The sequence below is a fragment of the Eptesicus fuscus genome, chromosome 9 (genome assembly GCF_027574615.1).
Source record: "Eptesicus fuscus isolate TK198812 chromosome 9, DD_ASM_mEF_20220401, whole genome shotgun sequence".
Lineage (NCBI taxonomy): Eukaryota > Metazoa > Chordata > Mammalia > Chiroptera > Vespertilionidae > Eptesicus > Eptesicus fuscus.
In genome coordinates this window covers 66,023,183-66,041,365 of record NC_072481.1, presented here as the reverse complement: position 1 = coordinate 66,041,365, position 18,183 = coordinate 66,023,183, and the positions used below count along the sequence as shown (strand labels likewise).

The 18,183-nt window shown below is 42.4% G+C and overlaps 2 pseudogenes; one reads left to right on the top strand and one right to left on the bottom strand.

Moving 5' to 3' along the window:
- The first annotated feature begins 999 nt into the window (after positions 1-999).
- Positions 1,000-2,938, top strand: LOC129150316 (CREB-binding protein-like; annotated as a pseudogene).
- Positions 2,939-16,843: 13,905 nt separating this feature from the next.
- LOC103300869 (60S ribosomal protein L15-like) lies at positions 16,844-17,501 on the bottom strand (annotated as a pseudogene).
- Between the last annotated feature and the right edge of the window lie 682 nt (positions 17,502-18,183).

Below are 18,183 nucleotides of genomic sequence, written 5' to 3'. Positions count from 1 at the left end.
CTGAACATCTTCTGGACATCCAACTTCATTCCGGACAAAACCACGGTGGTGGGGGCCAAGGCAGAGGCAGTTAGGGGCGATCAGGCCAGCAGGGGAGCAAGCAGTTAGGGGTGAGATCAGGCTAGCATGGGGGAGCAAGCAGTTAGGGGGCCATCAGGCTTTCAGGGGAGGGCAGTTAGGAGTAATCAGGCTGTCAGGGGAAGGCAGTTAGGGGGTAATCAGGCCATCAGGGGAGGTCAGTTGGGGGTGATCAGGCTGGAGGGGAGGGCTGTTAGGGAAGATCAGGCTGGCAGGGAGGGTGGTTGGGAGCTATCAGGCCGGCAGGGGAGTGGTTAGGGGGCGATCAGGCCAGCAGGCAGAGGCGATTAGGGGCTATCAGGCAGACAGCCAGAGGTGGTTAGGAGTCATCAGGCAGGCAGGCAGGCTAGCAGTTAGGAGCCAGTGGTCCCAGATTGTGAGAGGGATGTCCGACTGCCAGGATTGGGCCTAAACCAGCAGTCATACATACCCTTAGGGTTCCCAGATTAGAGAGGGTGCAGACCTGGCTGAGGGACACCCCCCCTGTGCATGAATTATGTGCACAGGCCTCTAGTAGTATATATAAGCTTGTTTCTTAAAAAAGAAAAATATAAAATTATAAATGATTTATTCTATAAGAATAAAATCAGGTTTGCCTAAAAACCCAGAGGGACTATAATGCACCCTGTCATCCTATCTAATAAAGAGGGAATATGCAAATTGACCATCACTCTGCCACAAAGATGGCGGTGCCCATAGCCACAAGATGGCAGCACCCAGTCCTCTCAGCCCGGCTGGAGTCCCCCAGTCCTGGGGGGGGGGGGGGGAGGGGCGAGCGGGCAGCATGAGCGGCCTGGCGGAAGGCTTGCTTCGTTGCCACGGCAAGTACAATAAAAGTTGGCTCCAAAACAGCCTGTTTCTGAGTCTGGGCAGGAGCGGGTCCTGAGAGCTCTTTTGCTGGCTGCTTAGGAAACAGCACTGATGCCACCGAGGGACGTTGGGGAGGAGGCGGTAACCACCGCTGCGGAGCCAGAGCAGAGGAGGCTGGGGAGCAGAAGCGGAGAAGGCAGGGTTGCCTCTGCTCCTGCAGGGGTGGTGGGTGAGCCGCAGTTCAGGAGCCTCCGGGAGTGGTGGCGCCAGGCCATCCAGTTCTGCATCTAGTCCCTGAGGCATGCCCGCCAGTGCCGCAATGTCAACTGCCCGCAGCCGTCCTGCCAGAAGATGAGCACACCAAGGACTGCCAGCCTAAGACCAATGGAGGCTGCGGAGGTTGCAAGCAGTTCATGGCCCTTTGCTGCTACCATGCCAAGCACTGCCAAGAAAACACATGCCCCATTCCCGACTGCCTCAACATCAAGCAGAAGCTCCGCCAGCAGGAGATGCAGCACCGCGGGCAGCCCGCGTAGCTCATGCGCCAGCGGAAGCCACCATCAACATCCGCACCGTGCCTCAGGGTGTCTGCCTCCCCCTCCTTCAGCACCACCCCGGCCCCCCACACTGCATCCCAGCACACCCTGGACACCACAGCCCCGGACTCTGCCCCAGCACTTGCCTGTGAGCATGTCACTAGCCGGCTTCTCCAGCGTGGCCAGAACTCAGCCCCCCACCACACTTTGCACTGGGAAGCCCACTAACCAGGTGCCAGCCCCCAGCCCCCCGCCCAGGCCCACCTGCAGCAGTGGAGGCGCCCGGCAGATCGCACGTGAGGCACAGCAGCAGCAGCACCTGTACTGGGTGAGCACCAACAACATTATGTCCCTGAGGCACAGTGACCCCTGAGAGCCAGATGGCCCCCCTGGGCCTGAATGTGACCCAACCAGGTCAGTGGGCCAGTTATTCTGCCCCCGACCCCCCGCAGTGGCAGCCGGCACCCATCCCCCAGCCACAGCCAATGTGAGGCATGCCCAGCCCGTGATGTCTCTGCAGACTAAGGTGCAGCCCCCTCAGAGCATCTCTCCAGGTGCCCTGCTGCGGACCCTGAAGTCTCCCAGCTCCCCCAGCAGCAGCACGTGCTCAACATCCTCAAGTCAAACCCTCAGCCGATGGAAGCTCTCATCAAATAGCACACGGCCAAGTAAGTGGCCAGCCAGGCCGGCCTTCAGCTCTAGCCCAGCCTGCTGAACCTGAACGCCATGCAAGCCAGCGGGCCACGACCTGCTGTCCCTCCGCAGCAGCAAACAATGGGAGGCCTGAACCCCCAGGGCCAGGCCTTGAACATCATGAACCCGGGGCACAACCCCAGCGTGGCGAGTATGAGCCACAGTACAGAGAGATGCCACGGAGCAACAGCAGCAGCGGCAGCAACAACATTGTGAGAGGCATGTCTGACTGTCGGTTTAGGCCCACAGGGATTGGGCCCGAGGGGTCCCAGATTGGAGAGGGTGCAGGCTGGGCTGAGGGACACCCCTCCAGTGCACGAATTTCATGCACTGGGCCTCTAATATACAATAAAATTCTTCAACCAATTAACATCTCAAATGATAATGAGGATATCTTTTTTCTGATGAAGATAAAGAATTTGTTATTGTCCAAAAAACTCAAGAAGTGGAATAGAGGGGTTTGTAGAAATTATTGTGATGGATTATACAAAATGAAGAACCTTGGGAATAGTTAAATGTTTCTTCACATGATCCAGGTGGGTATGGACAGCCCTAAGCTTGGTGGTGGGAGCAATGGTTCTTGGTATGAACTATTCCATGTATACTGGACAAAACCTAAACTTTAGAAGAAAAAAAAATGTTATCTTCTGGTGTTAGTGGTGCTTTCTTTTGACACTCTGTATTGGGGTATAGGTTTATGTAAGATCACTATCTGGGACACTCAACAGTGTTGTGAAACTAATAAAGCTTTGCCTCAGGGCCCCTCACTTTCATGGCCTTTTCAAAGTGCTCCTATGGTCATGTGGTTTTGTGAAATTTGAAAAAGTAGGATACTTTAATTGCAATTTGCTAAGATCACTGGATCATTCTACTTTGATTTCCTGTGATAATTTTATGTGTAAACTTGACTGATCCATGGAGTGCCCAGATATCTGATCAAACATTATTCTGGTTGTGTCTGTGAGAACATTTGTATGTATGTATGTGTGTGTGTGTGTGTATGTGTATGTGTGTGTGTGTGTGTGTGTGTGTGTGGTGTGCACCCATGCGTTTGAGTGGGAATGAGATTAACATTTGAATTGGTAGACTGAGTGAAACAGAGTACCCTCCCTAATGTAAATTGCCCTCATCTAATCTGTTGAAGACTTGAATAGACCCAAAGGCTAACTCTCTCACGAGTAAGAGGGAATTACTGCTGTCAAAGTGCTTGAGCTGGGATGCTGGTCTTTTTCTGCCTTCAGACTTGAACTGAAACAGAGGTTCTACTTGGGTATTGAACCTGCATGCTTTTGGTTCATAGGTCGATGCTCAACCCCAGCCCCGCCGGCCAGGCTGTGAACCTGCATGCTTTTGGACTAGAACTACACCGCCATGTTTCCTAAATCTGCAGTTTGCCAATTGCAGATCCCGAGATCACTTAACGTAATCATGTCAGCCAATGCCTTAAATTAAATCTCTTTCTAGATAGATATACATCCTGTTGGACCTGTTTCTTTGAAGAACCAGCACTAATACCCTTCCTTCATATTTACCCTTCTGTTGGGTGATATTGGAAGTGTTTTGGATATCTGGCTTAGAGGGAATTGAATTGGGGAGTCATTTAGTTGGCTATCCTATATAATAAAAGCCTAATATGCTAAGTGTCCTACCATTGGACTGTTTGACCAGTCGCTATGATGCACACTGACCACCAGGGGGCAAACGCTCTGACCAGTAGGCTAGCTTGCTGCTGGGGTCCAGCTGATTGGGACTGGGCAAGATGGGCCGGACACCCCTGGAGCCCTCCCTCGGTCCCTCCTCAGCCCTGATGGTGCACCGGTGGGGTCCCTCGGCCTGGCCTGAGCCCTCTCGCAATCCAGGAACCCTCAGGGGATGTCGGAGAGCTGGTTTTGGCCCAATCTCTCTAGGCCAGGCCGAGGGACCCCACCTGTGCATGAATCCGTGCAGCAGGCCTCTAGTATTGATATAATTTGCAGTCACTTCTGTGTATAGTAAACTATCTCAGTGTGGAAATGGCTTCCAGTGTAATTCCCCTGTCTACTGCACATGTGGCAATGTGACTGAAGATGCAGGGCCAGAGGTCTATCACTATGGAAGTGTGTTTTGGCATTGGCATTGAAAGTATGTGGATAGTGGAAGAAAAATGATGTCAAAGATTCACCCCATGCGGTGTTAACTCCCTTATGCTTATGGGGTATACATATGGGTACTGTAACATCTGTGCCTTGGTATTAATACAGAAGCTCTGGAGTAACAAGTGAGACAAGGTTTAATAAGATTGTGCCTGTGCAAAGTCAGTTGCTGACGCAGTAGCTCAAACAAGAGACAGGTAAGACAGAGATACACACAAAACTGGTTTATAAAGTGTGTTTGATACATGGGTCTTTCTTTAATTCTGGAACATTTCCTGCCATCATGTCTTCAAATATTATGTCTTTCTGATTCTCAATGCTTTGAAATTCCTATTAACTGTCTGTTGGGATTTTTCATTCTGTACATGAGTTCTCTTATTTCTGCTTTCATGTATTCCATCTCTTTTTTTTCCCCCTCTAAGGTGAATTTTGAGTGATTTTTGAGGTTCTCTCTTTTAATTCATCAGTTCTCTCTTTAACTGTGTCTACTTTACAGTTTAACCCATTCATTATGTATTTGATTTTAGTAATTGTATTTTTCACTTCCAGAATTTTTATTTCATGATTTCAAAAGTGTATCTGTTGTTTTATAGAAGCATTTTCTTGCCTTACATTCTTTTCTCATTTTGAATACTTTATTTTGAAGTTTATTTTAAAATTTTATTTTTTCTCAAGTTCTTCAGAATAAAAATTATCTTTTTGTGGGTTGTTTTTCATGAGGGTCCTGGGTCCTGGAAAGGTTCCTATGAACAGTTTCAAGTTTGCTTTTGCCAGAACTTTAAGAGTTCCATCTGTTCTGGACCAGGTTTTTAATGTTAATTTCTTAGTTTAGAGTGCCTCACCATACAGGTAGTCTGAATTCAGACCACATGTCCTGTGTAGCTTAGACCTGGGGTTTAATATTTTTTAGAAGTTCCTATCTACTGCCCCAGACAGTGAACCGCTTACCTAGCAGAGAAAAACCCATGTTAGGCCTATGTCACATTGTGGGCAGACTTCAAGATTCCTAGGCTCATGCAGTAGCTCATGTCCAGGTCCCTGAAGCCAGGTGTCTGAGGCCTGGATTCCCCTGTCCCACAGGTAGGTATTAAAGACCCAGCCCAAGGCCTCTATCCTTTACCTCCTTATGCAATTTTAACTTCAGTTTCTGCCCAATGCTCCACTTTGAATTCTGTCTTTATTTCTAGCACCTAGATAATTTTTCTTTCTTGTTTAGAGTTTAGCTATGCATGCAAAGTACATTGTTAAATTTTGTCCAGAATTTCTATGTGTTTAAAGCCAGGGCAGGGGTGGCAAGAGTGGGGCAGAAGCAGGGAGTGCCGAGGCTTCCACAGCGATGAGATGTTTCCATGGATGGATCTTCTTTACCTTCTTGGAGGGATTATCCAGTTTAGGGACCTGTGACTTGTTCATCCTGTAATATATGGGCATGTGCCCTTGACTGGAATTGAACCCAGGACCTGTCAGTCCGTAGGCCAACACTCTATCCACTGAGGCAAACCAGCTAGGGGCCAATGGCATTTAAATGTGTTAAGTCTTTCCTACTAATTTGAACATAAAGCTTGAGCACCTTGTTAGATTCTCCTGATTACTTCCTTTACAAAGACACTTGCCGCCTGGCCGGCGTGGCTCAGTGGTTGAGCATCAATTTATGAAGCAGGAGGTCATGGTTTGATTCCCAGTTGTGGGCTCGATCCCTAGTGTGGGGTGTGCAGGAGGCCGCCGATCAATGATTCTCTCTCATCATTGATGTTTTTTTTATCTCTCTCCATCTCCCTTCTTCTCTGAAATCAATTTTAAAAAAAGATTAAAAATAAAGACACTTGCCCCTGGACTGTGCTGTTGCCGCTGCCATTGCTAGCACCTTTGCCGGGTAGTCTGAGTTGGAGCCTTGGGCCTGCATGGCCTTCATTGAACCCTTTGTTCCAAGGCAGCCCTCATGTTTCATTCAGATTGGATTAAAAACTACTCTACAGTCATGGCATTGGACCTCCTGGTGACTGCTAAGGACCGGGTTGTGTGGAGGAGTCAGCTCCCTATGGGACAAACCTTGACCAATGAGATTCAAGAGTAGGAAAGGATAAAATAAATTCCTTACCCAGACTACTCTGAGGTGTGGTTTCTTCTGTAACTCTCAAAAAGGCCTGCAGACACACCTGCTGAGAAGCCTGTTTGGTTTCTTTGTGAATCATTATGAAATGATAGTCACATTGCTTTGCATCTCTCCTCGCCTTGACCCCACCCCCCTTTTCCTTACCCTCATTTCCCTGAGCTTGCATCTCACAAAGAATAGTGTCTTAATCTTTACTTCAGGCCCTGTTTCCTAGAGAACCCAGGCTAAGGTATCCATCATACAAATGTTTTCTCAACTCCATGTCTCCCCCATCTATCTATTCCACTTATATTTCTCTTCTTTTGAAATGTTTTGAAAGAGATTTTTAATCTCTGTTTTCTTATTTGCCATTTATTTCTCCATCTAGCTCCTCTCTACCATTTCTCTAAAATTGCTTTCATGAACATCAATAATGACCTTGTTGTTGTTAAATCCAAAGTATAATTTCTTACTTGATCTTACTTGATCTGCCTGCAGCACTTGACACTGACCTTGCCTTCTTCTTCCAACATTGTATTGCCCTGAATTCTACACAATGTACTCTGGTTTTTATCTTACTGTTATAGCTACTCCATCTTAGTCACCTTTATATATCTTACTAGAGGCCTGGTGCACGGATTCGTGCACCAGTGGGGTCCCTCGGCATGGCCTGCAGGGATCCACCAAAACAGCAGTCCAACACAGCCTGCCGCTCCTGCCTGCCTCTCCCTCCTGCCTGCCTCTCCCTCCTGCCACTCCTGCTTATCCTGGCCCTATTGCACCTGCTGCCTGCAGCTGGGTAGTGCTACTGCAGAGGCAGGAGAGGCTCCCGCTGCTGCAGCTGTGCTCGCCAGCTGTCAGCCTGGCATCTGGTGCCCGTTGGTCAGCTGAGTGGTGCTACTGCTGTGGGAGCCACTGACCACCAGGGGGCAGCTCCTGCGTTGAGCATCTGCCTCCTGGTGGTCAGTGCGCATCATAGCGACCAGTCGTCTGGTTGTCTGGTTGCTTAGGCTTTTATATATAGATAAATATTGATGTTTCTCAGGGTTCTGTCTTTAGTCCCCTCCATTTACCTCCTTTCCTTTCTCTTTCTTCCCCTTCCCTTTTCTTCTCTCCATATTAAACTATCTCTGGGAAGTCTTATTTATTCACAAAGCTTCAAGTGCCATCTATATGCCAGTAACTTGAAAATTATATTTTAAGTCTAACTTTTTCTATTGAGTACCAGGTTTTTAAAAGGATCTGTTATACTAGATATTTCCTTTTTGGTGTCCTATAGGCCTTGAAACTCAACCTGTCCAAAAATGATACTCAGCATTCTCTTCCCAACTGAATCTATTCTTATCCTTGCCTTTCCTGTCTCAGTGACAGGTACCTCCATTCCCAAGTCAGATGTTAGAGGCCATCCTCCCTTATCCACAACATCAACCCCAATTAGGGTGACTGACTCATTCTAGTTTGCCCAGGATTTCCTTGGTTCCACATCTGTGAAGCTCCTGTAATCCTATGAAAACTGGAATGGTTTGCCTGCAGCTGTCCCAATTTTAGAACTAAAAGTCTCACACCTTGGGAAACCCTTCAGTCCTGGGCAAACCAGAAAGGTCATCCTTTCTTTTACATCTAATCAATCATCAAAACCCACTGATTCTAACTAGATTGTCCTATTCTCTCCCTCTTCTCTGCTGCTTTAAACAGTGCAGGCCATGATAATTTCTTGCTTAGGGTGCTGTAAAGCTTTTGAGCTTTCCTTTTGCCTCTATGATTGCTTACCTACCCCATTCTTTGAATTATTGTTAGAACAATCCTTCTAAACTATAAATCAGAAGATGTCTTTCTTCTTAAAATTTTAAAAACTGTTCCCTATTTGCCCTAAGATAAGGAGCACACTTTTTAAGATGGCTCACATGGCCTCTCATAAAATTGTCCTCCTTATTTTTCCAGACTCATCCCCTTCTCACTTTCCTCTTACATTGTATCTAAGCCCAGATGTTAGCTGTCCCCTCTACAAAAGCAGCCTTTGTTTTTATTTTACCCCCACGTGGATGTAGAACTCTTGCATATCTTCACATTCTCTTTCCCAAATCTACTTCTACAAAAGTCTTAGTGAGAAACATGGAATTAATTGGGGAGATGAAGAGGATATTTTATCACATGTGGTATAGTAACAACCCCCACTTTACCATTTGACTATTTGACATTTTTTCTACCAAGCTTCTTCTCAGCGGTGGTACTTCTAGGATTTTTTTTGTGTGTCTTTACTTTTGCCCCAAGGTAAAACAGCCTTCCTGGATCTACTTGTACCCACACCCACCCCAGGCTCTTTACACTCATTTCTTTCTTATAATGAGCAATTTGGCTTTGCCCCAGCTTCTGTTTATAAATGTACATTCCCAACTCCATCCAAGGACTCAACAAAACAAAGTGTCCCTCTGTTTCTAGATTCCATTCTTGCTTATTGCCATCATTTTTAGCTTGAATATGTCCCTAAGGTCTCACCTCTCATCCCAAGTAGCTTATTAAAATCTTTAAAAATTTAGTGTTACACTCCTAAGGGAATTATTCTACCAGTTGCTAAGAGAGTAAAAGTTTCTTCATTTTCTTACATGTGTTTCACCCATATTGGCTTTTCTGCAGCTCTCATAATATTTCTTGTTCTCTGCTGCTATGTTTTTGTATAAGTTGCCAAATTGTCTAAGATCCTTTACCACCATTTACCTAAAAAAAAAAAAAAAAGCTGACTGACTAATAAATATACCTAAAGTTATGAGACTTTTTTATGTCTTCATGCCAAAATTAATCTTCAGCATCAGGAAGAATGGACTGGTTTTTATAGATTGAACCAGGGCTAGTTGTAGTTCATGGGACTTGATTTGGACAAAGAAATGTCTAATTACATCGTGACTCATTTCAGCATTTTTAATCAACATTGCATGATGAAATTCACTGCATTAGTCTCTAGGGGATTAGAAAGAAAACTAATTTCACATTTTGAAAGTCATTTTCAAGACCTCCAAAGAAGGTTGGTTTATAAAGGTCACAAAAAGGGGCTAAGAATTATATAGCTCTCAGTTTGATTCCAAGTTGGAGAATCAGTACAATTAATCAAAACTGCAACCCACAGTCCCTTAGAAAACATGCAAAATACATGGCCATTATGTGCAGTCTAAGCAATCATATATGTTTACAGGTTGGTCATATTCAATTCATCTAGTTTATTTTCTTGACAATATCCTTGAGTATGTCTTCATTTTTATTAATGCAAACTGAAGATTTTTAAGATGGCAGTAGAATACCTTCTTGTATATGGAGAGCCACACTACATGGGTTTCTCAGTGGCCTCCCTTGAGCTTCAAAACTTTGAAAAGAGTGTGGATTAACAGAACAAATCTGGAGTTACATATTTATCCAGCTATATTTTCTTAAGTATTTTTAAACTCTCTGTACTTTCTTATCATTTCTTTGTTGTCTTTCTTTTATTTTTTTTCATCACCATTTATCCCGATAGCCTCTTCCACCAATAACTCCACCTTCCCTCCACCTCCCCGCAATCACCACACTGTTGTCTGTGGTGTCAATGAGTTCTTTCTTTTTTTGTTCAATCTATCCACTCATATTTTAAAGGATAGATCTTCCTTTGTGTATTTTCTTGCTCAGAAGGTAATAAAAGTAACACATGTGAAATCCTTCGAAAACTAAAAATGTCTTGCAATCATAGGTGGGCTGGTCATCTTTCAGATTTGCAAAGGACAATCAGGAGATTTACTGTACCAAGCTATCCTTCTAGGTTTCAACTATTCATCTATCTGATTCCCCTCTCCTTCTTAAAGCACTCAATATTTGCATATAAAGTTCTCATGGAACTTACACTCTTGAGTAAATAGTAAATAGACAATTAAAATTTAGATTGATAAAGTCTGTAATTGAGAAGGGAACTGTGGGATGGTTAGATTAGGTAGAGTTTGGGTAGGAAAGGTTTTCCACAAAAAATGATGTCTATACTGAGAACTAATGCTTCAGCTCTAGTGGGAAAATATGGGAAATACTTTAGATCTCATGGGTAGTATGGGTAATAGCAGAGCAAAGAGAGGTGATAGAATATTGTAAGTAGAGAAAACATTGTGTGCCAAGTTCCCCAGACAAGAGCAGTGTAGTTCAACAAAAATTCAAGGTAGCTTTTCTGCCATGTAAGAACTGTCCACTCAACTTGTTTATGAACAATGTAGTAACTAGTTCCATAGAATATCTGAAGAGAGAAAAGTGTAGGGTTTACCGATTTGCAGCTGTTTTTTGGCCTCAAGTCTTAAATTGATTGAATTGTACCATTCCTGGCAGCTCTCTTTGTCTTTTTTACAAACAAATCTTTGGGCAATGGATTACTAAGACTTCAAAGCTTTTGGTTTTTAAAACATGGCAGTTTAAAAAATATATATATTTTATTGATTTCAGAGAGGAGGGGAGAGGGAGAGAGAGATAGAAACATCAATGATGAGAATCATTGATTGGCTGCCTCCTGCATTCTCCCTTCTGGAGATTGAGCCTGCAACCCAAGCATGTGCCCTTGACCTGAATTGAACCCAGGACCCTTCAGTCTGCAGTCTGACTCTCTATTCACTGAATCAAACCAGCTAGGGCAAAATATGGCAGTTTGAATTGAAACACTATAATTATCAGATAATTAATAACTCAACAATATTCCCATTTATTTTCATTTTAAAAAAGAGAAAACTGGGTGTCAGAGGGGTTAATTACCTTTCCCTAGGTCAGTGGTCGGCAAACTGCGGCTCGCCAGCCACATGCGGCTCTTAGACCCCTTGAGTATGGCTCTTCCACAAAATACCATGACCTGGGCGAGTCTATTTTGAAGAAGTGGCGTTAGAAGAAGTTTAAGTTTAAAAAATTTGGCTCTCAAAAGAAATTTCAATCGTTGTACTGTTGATATTTGGCTCTGTTGACTAATGAGTTTGCCGACAACTGCCCTAGGTAATCCAGCTATTAAATCACAGCTATTAAACGGCTTATAGGCCAGTCCTGGGACAACAATGGTCTCCTCATATTAGAATCAGGAACTACATGACCACAATAAAACATGAAGATCAAGAACAACCAAAAAGGCTGAATACAATGTAGGATAACAAGGCAACTAAGACTCAACACAGATATAAATGATCTAACTTAAGTGATCAAGCCTTCTAACCTGAAACATTGCCACTATCACCTGCAATAGCTCCTTTCTGACATTTTATTGTTAGAGTAGATGAGTCTGGAAAGCATGATTGTCTCCTGAAGTTCTCTTGAAGTTGATAGTTGGGCACAAAATAAGCTCCTAGGCAATCATTAAGAAACATAAGAACCTGTAGCTAAGGACTAAGAAAAGGACAAATAAAGTGGAATTAAAAAAAATCAAAATATAAACTTCTATCTACATAGGGCTGACAGCTTATGATTCCTAGGGAAAATGAGCAATCAAACATAATCAGAATGATTGCTAAGCTTCTCCAGACTTGACTAACCACTAATCACAAAAAGAATAACATAAAGGAAAAACGAATCCTCCCCCAATCTGATTATTGAAAGCCTGGGTTAGGTATTGTGGAGAAAAGCAGGAATGTTCTGTATGAAAGTAGTAATGCTACTTCTAAAGTCTAAGGGAAACATTAATGATTCAAATCTCTTTATATCCACCCCCCCTACCTCACATACCTCAGGCAATGGCAAAACTTCTGTTGTAATTGTTTTCCTCCTACAGGAAATTTTGCAGATGATGTGCAAACCCTTCAGTGAAATGAAAAGGTCATAAGAGTGAAACTTCCCTTGTAAAATTTTTTTCTACCATAAAACTTTCTGTATCTCTTAAGAATATTTCACTGGCAAGTCACAGAATACTTAACTCAAATTTGTGTAAGCAAAGCATTATTGGCTCATATATTTGACAGGGCCAGAGGGAGGGCTTGTCATCAATGCAGTTTGATCTGGGAGGATCAAATGCTGGGTTTCTCATCACTTTTCAACACTTTCCGTTTGTGTCAGCTTCATGTTTGGATTCCTTCTTTAATGAGATAAGATGGCAGCAGCATTTTTTAAGCTTCATACCTTCAGCTACAAAATCCAGTGGAACAGTGAAAGCTTTTCTTGCTTAGAGCCAGTCACCATGGCCAGGAAGTTAGGGTTGTAAGGTTTTGCTTAAGTCAATGAGGGTCCTCTATGGAGGTTGGGAGTGGGATCCTTCCCATCCAACTGACTTGAAGAGAACTGAGATGACAGGATCCAACCCCACCCCAATTCTGCTAGTAGACGAATGGGGAAAACGATGCTAAATAGCAAAGAAAATATTTTTGCCACCTTGATTTTTCTCCCTTTCTCTTTTTATTTGGCATTTCCCCTAAAAGGACTCTCAGTCAAGTTTAGCTTCTGTATTGGTTAGAACGTAGTTTCAGGTACATGTAATAGAGATTCAAAGTAACAGTATATTAAACAAGATAGAAGTTTTTCCCCCACTATCATGTAAAGTCTGAGATGGTATGGTGACTCTGCTCTGTGAAATTATGAAGGACCAGACTCACATCTTGCTCTGTCATCTCTAGGGTATCGCTTCCATCTCTGTGATCCAACATGCATCACACCTGCCTGTCAATTACAACCTGACAGAAGGGGCAAAGAAGGGGAGATGATGTCTCTTCCCTTTAAGTCAGAATTTGTAAACATTTTCACTATTGACATTCTGGGTCAGATAGTTTTTCATTGTGGGAGGATGTTCTGTGCATTGGAGGAAGTTTAGCAGCATCCCTGGCCTCTCCTGGGTGCCAGTAATATCCCACTTCCCTCAAGTTGTAACAACCAAACATGACTCTAGACTTGTCAAATATCCCCTGGAGTGGGGGGATATTTTACACTGCTCACATTCTTTGGCTGGAACTGAGTCACATGGTCACTCATAGATACAAAGAAGAGTACGAATATCCCATCCTTTTTTCCTTTGTGCCTCAAGAATGGGACCATTAAATGTTCTCTGCGATGAGGTTCAAGTGTAAGTATGTCATTCTCTGTTAATATCAACCTAGGGGCACACTGACAGTATCAATAATTATTGAACTTTTATCTTCATCTACCTCCAGGATTCCACAAAAATTCTCCCAAATATTTCTGAAAAATCTTTAATATGCATTTTGTATTTGTGAACATTCTTTTAGACTTCATCTATGGAAAACTTGAAAATCCATGAAACTGTAGGTAGGCATTTCACAAATGATGTTTCCACTGGTGTCCATTTTGAAGGCACTGAGGTCTTTGTCAAGTACGAGTTCTAGTCACTCTCAAAGCTTTCTCTCCCCAGCTATTAGTACAGCCTTATGTCTGCCATTAACCCTAAAGTCATTGGTGCCAACTAAAGCCACCAGACATCTGCTACATTATAAATCTCTTCCCACTCCCAATCTTTGGTCTTATTGAAGTACTAATGAGGGCATTCAACACGCTATGAACAGTTTAGTGAATCTAGCTTTTCCACATGGCTCCTTCTTTCCTTAGGACTCACTACAAGACTGCGGGTGTTGAGATGAAAGACAATTCTGAATAACACAAACCTTGATGTACTGATGTATACAAAATCATGCTTTCATTCTCTGATGGTTGAAACATTGTTATTGAATCAAGCCTATATGCTCGATGCTTCCCTTAGAATTATTTCTCAGTTCCACATGTACATAGAATTCAGGTATAATGTCCCATTAGTTTTCCTGACCAGGTGGAATATGTGAGGATCCAGTTTAGGCTCAAATTAAAATTCTTTGCTATTTATTAATTTATTCGCTCATTTTAGTCATTCATTATTTTCACTTATTTATTCAATCAATATATTTATTCAATGTCTACTATATAAAGGTATGTTCTGGGTCTTAGAGATGCAACTGTGAGCACCATAGACATGACCTTCACCTACACAATCTAACAGGTGCTGAGATGACAGCTCTCTCCTCCTCCACATAGTTTGTCTATTCTTTCATTGGAAATTTGTAAGTTAGACCAGAATATCTGTTATCACTTGCATTCAGTGGTTTGTACTCAGGCAATTCAATATTTGTGTAGGCCAAACCTACTGAGGAAGATTTTACTGAACCAAAAGGTAAAAATCACTCAGTCACACAGTCTCAAGTTAAGAATGTGAGTTATTAGGAATCTTGAATTCTCTATTATTTGCTGAATCTGAGCTCTTTTAAAGGGAGAGGGAGAGAGAGATAGAAACATCAATGATGAGAGAGAATCCTTGATTGGCTGCCTTCTGCATGCTCCCTACTGTGGATTGAGCCTGCAGCCCGGGCATGTGTCCTTGACCGGAATCAAATCTGGGACACTTCAGTCTGCAGATTGACACTCTGTCCACGGAGCCAAACCATCTAGGATTGAGCTCTTTTTTTTCTCCATGAGCTTTGGTCAGATTGAGAGTTAACTACATTGTAGTGTGTGATTTGCTCTGTAAGAGCTCATCATCTGAAACATTTTTTTACTTTTGTAGAATTATTTAACAACTTCTTATTGTGGTAAAACATACACAACATAAGATTTATCTTTTAACCATTTTTAAGTGTATAGTTCTGTGGCATTAAGTACATTCACATTTCTGTGCAATTTTCACCACCATCCATCTCCAGACCTTTTTATCTTCCCCACTGAAACTGTACCCATTAAACAATCACACCCCATTACCCCTTTTCTTCAGCCCCTGGCAACCACGATTTCACTTTATGTCTTTATAAATTTGACTACTCTAGGTACCTCATATAAGTGGAATCATATGATATTTGTCCTTTGTGACTGCCTTATTTCATTTAGCATAAAGTCTTCAAGGTTCATTCATGCATGTATCAGAATTTCCTTTCTTTTTAAAGGTGAACAACATTCTACTGTATGAATATATCACACTTTGTTTATCTATTAATTCATTAATAAACTGAATTGCCTTTTTTCTGTCTATATGTGGAGTATCATCTTGAATACTAAGACCTACTTGCCCCAAAATCTTGCACTAGTAAATGTAAACACTTTAAATTAAGGCTCTGTGGCATTAATGAAATGAGCTATAAAATCTGCAATTGCCACTCAAGAAGAAAATGTGATTTTATAATAAATCAAATTACTGCCACGTTTTCTATTAGCAATAGAAGTCCTAAAATGGGATTATGCAATTATTGTTTTATGAAAAAATGTCAGTTAAAAATTTTAGCAATCAAATGCCATTAAGAATATTTTTAAATAATGTGAAATCTTTCTCTTATTTGTTCGTGCTGACCAGTCTGGTAGCCACCAACCAAATGTGGATTTTAAATTAATTACAATTAAATAAAATTAAAAATTCAGTTTCTCAGTCATACTAGCCACATTTCAAATGCTCTATTGCCATTATTAGTGGCTGCTGTATTGAACAGTATAGACATAGAACATTTTTTTTTTTAAATCATCATGAAAATTCTCTCTCAAATTCTGATTGCATTAGCTGGGTTTTTCTCCCCCAAAGTCGTTAGGGGTCATTTAAAGTTCATAAAATTTGTTGCCACCTAAGAGAGTGTGATATTCTGTGTGCATCTTGGTTTTGCCAGCCTGTAGTTTGCAGTTGACGAGCAGAGCTTAATTTTCTGTGGAGCAAAAGAACAAGATCAACGTAGTTTGGTGCTTGCTAGTCACTCACCCACATAGGCACACAGAGATCCTATGCAGAGGAAAGAATAGAGGTGAGGGCAAGGGAAATGAAAAAGTAGGTTCATTGAAAGTTAATGGTATTTTAAGTTTTAAGAGTTTTTGAAATTTAGTTTGTAGCCTCTCAAACACGCAACTAGTAAAAATGCACATAGATGGAAATGCTTAAAACAATAAAGAACATGTTTGGACCCAATGCCTTTTAATTCTTGTGACGGGATACTTGAAAATCTAGTGTAGCATGAACTCTTTGGGGGATAGTACACAGGACCTAGTTATAATGAAGGCAGACTCCTTTAGACTCTGTCTCTTCTTTAAAGAGGTGATTTTCAACCTCTCTTTACAATTAAGATACCCTGGTAGTAAAGCTTTATTTTTATTTTTTTCAGTTTTTTTTTAATTTCAAGAAAAATGATTTTAAATATAATAATGTTACATGCAGTAAACCTTAATATTTCAAGAAAAATGATCTTAAATATAATAATGTTACATGCAATAAACATTAATATTTCAAGAATAAAAGGATTTCAAGTATAATATTACCCAAACTGTACTAACATAGTATGATATCACAAAAGTTGTAGGAAATATTAAAAATCTGCAAATAACAGGATTGCTTCTATTATATTATAGAATATTATTTTTTCCTCTGGCTCTATTTTTGTTCATCAGTTTATGTTGTTCATTATAGTCCACAAATGAGTGAGATCATATGATATTATCTTTCTCCAACTGGCTTATTTCGCTTAGCATGGTGCTCTCCAGGTCCAACCATGCTGTCACAAATGTTAAAAGAGTTCCTTCTTTTGTGATTGTCCTAAATTGTTTATTAGGTAAGAATTTTACAAACATTACTTATATTAGCAGTAACGGTGGAGCTGGAGAGTAGTATTGTGGTTTCTCCAAGCTGCAGGGTGAGAACCACCAATAGTGTGGTGGAACTTGTGGCCCTTCCCAAGGCCACGGCTCTTGCAGCCCGCAGATGTCAGCCCTCACATCTCCCTGTGCTTGTGGACTGGTTTGGTGGTCCATTGGGTGTCAGGATTTCTTCTGATAGCCTTATGGAATGGATCAATGAGGATAACCTCAAAGAATTTTTTTGTGGCATCTTCACCAACCCAGTAGGAATTCAGGACTCTCTGAACCCCACAGTGGCGTCCAGCTCGCTCCTCAGCAACAGATTGAAGACTTCCAGCAAACGTTAGCTCATTAACACCGGGATGGACAGGCTTGCCGTAGGTCGCACCCTTAGGAACACACGAAAGTCATCACGGCGCACACGAACCCGATATATGACATAACCTTGCTTGGCCTTGTAGCCCAGCCTGCGTGCTTTGTCGGTTGGGTGGGGTGGGGGGCCCTGTGGAGCGCAGAGAGCTGGTGGCACTGCCAGCAGCGCACCCTGAGAAGGAAGCGCACTACAGCGGACTGCTTCTTCCTCCATCGCTCCTGGATGTACTTGTAAGCACTCATCTTGGTTTACCTGATGGTTGCAGCCAGATGGAAAAAGCAAGTTTCTTCTTTTTTCACTGCAGCGTAGTATTCTATTGTGTAGATGTACCACTGTTTTCTAATCCACTCATCTGCTGATGGGCACTTAGGCTGTTTCCAAATCTTAGCTATTGTAAATTGTGCTGCTATGAACATAGGGGTGCATATATCCTTTCTGATTGGTGTTTCTGATTTCTTGGGATATGTTCCTAGAAGTGGGATCACTGGGTCAAACGGGAGTTCCATTTTTAGTTTTTTGAGGAAATTCCATACTGCTTTCCACAGTGGCTGCACCAGTCTGCATTCCCACCAGCAGTGCATGAGGGTTCCTTTTTCTCCGCATCCTCACCAGCACTTGTCATCTGTTGATTTGTTGATGATAGCCATTCTGGCCGGTGTGAGATGGTACCTCATTGTTGTTTTGATTTGCATCTCTCGGATGATTAGTGACTTTGAGCATGTTTTCCTATATCTCTTGGCCTTCCTTTCTTTCTTCCTTTCTTTCTTCCTTTCTTCCTTTCTTCCTTCCTTCCTTCCTTCCTTTCTTCCTTCCTTTCTTCCTTCCTTCCTTCCTTCCTTCCTTTCTTCCTTTCTTTCTTCCTTCCCTTCCTTCCTTCCTTCCTTCCTTCCTTCCTTCCTTCCTTCCTTCCTTCCTTCCTTTCTT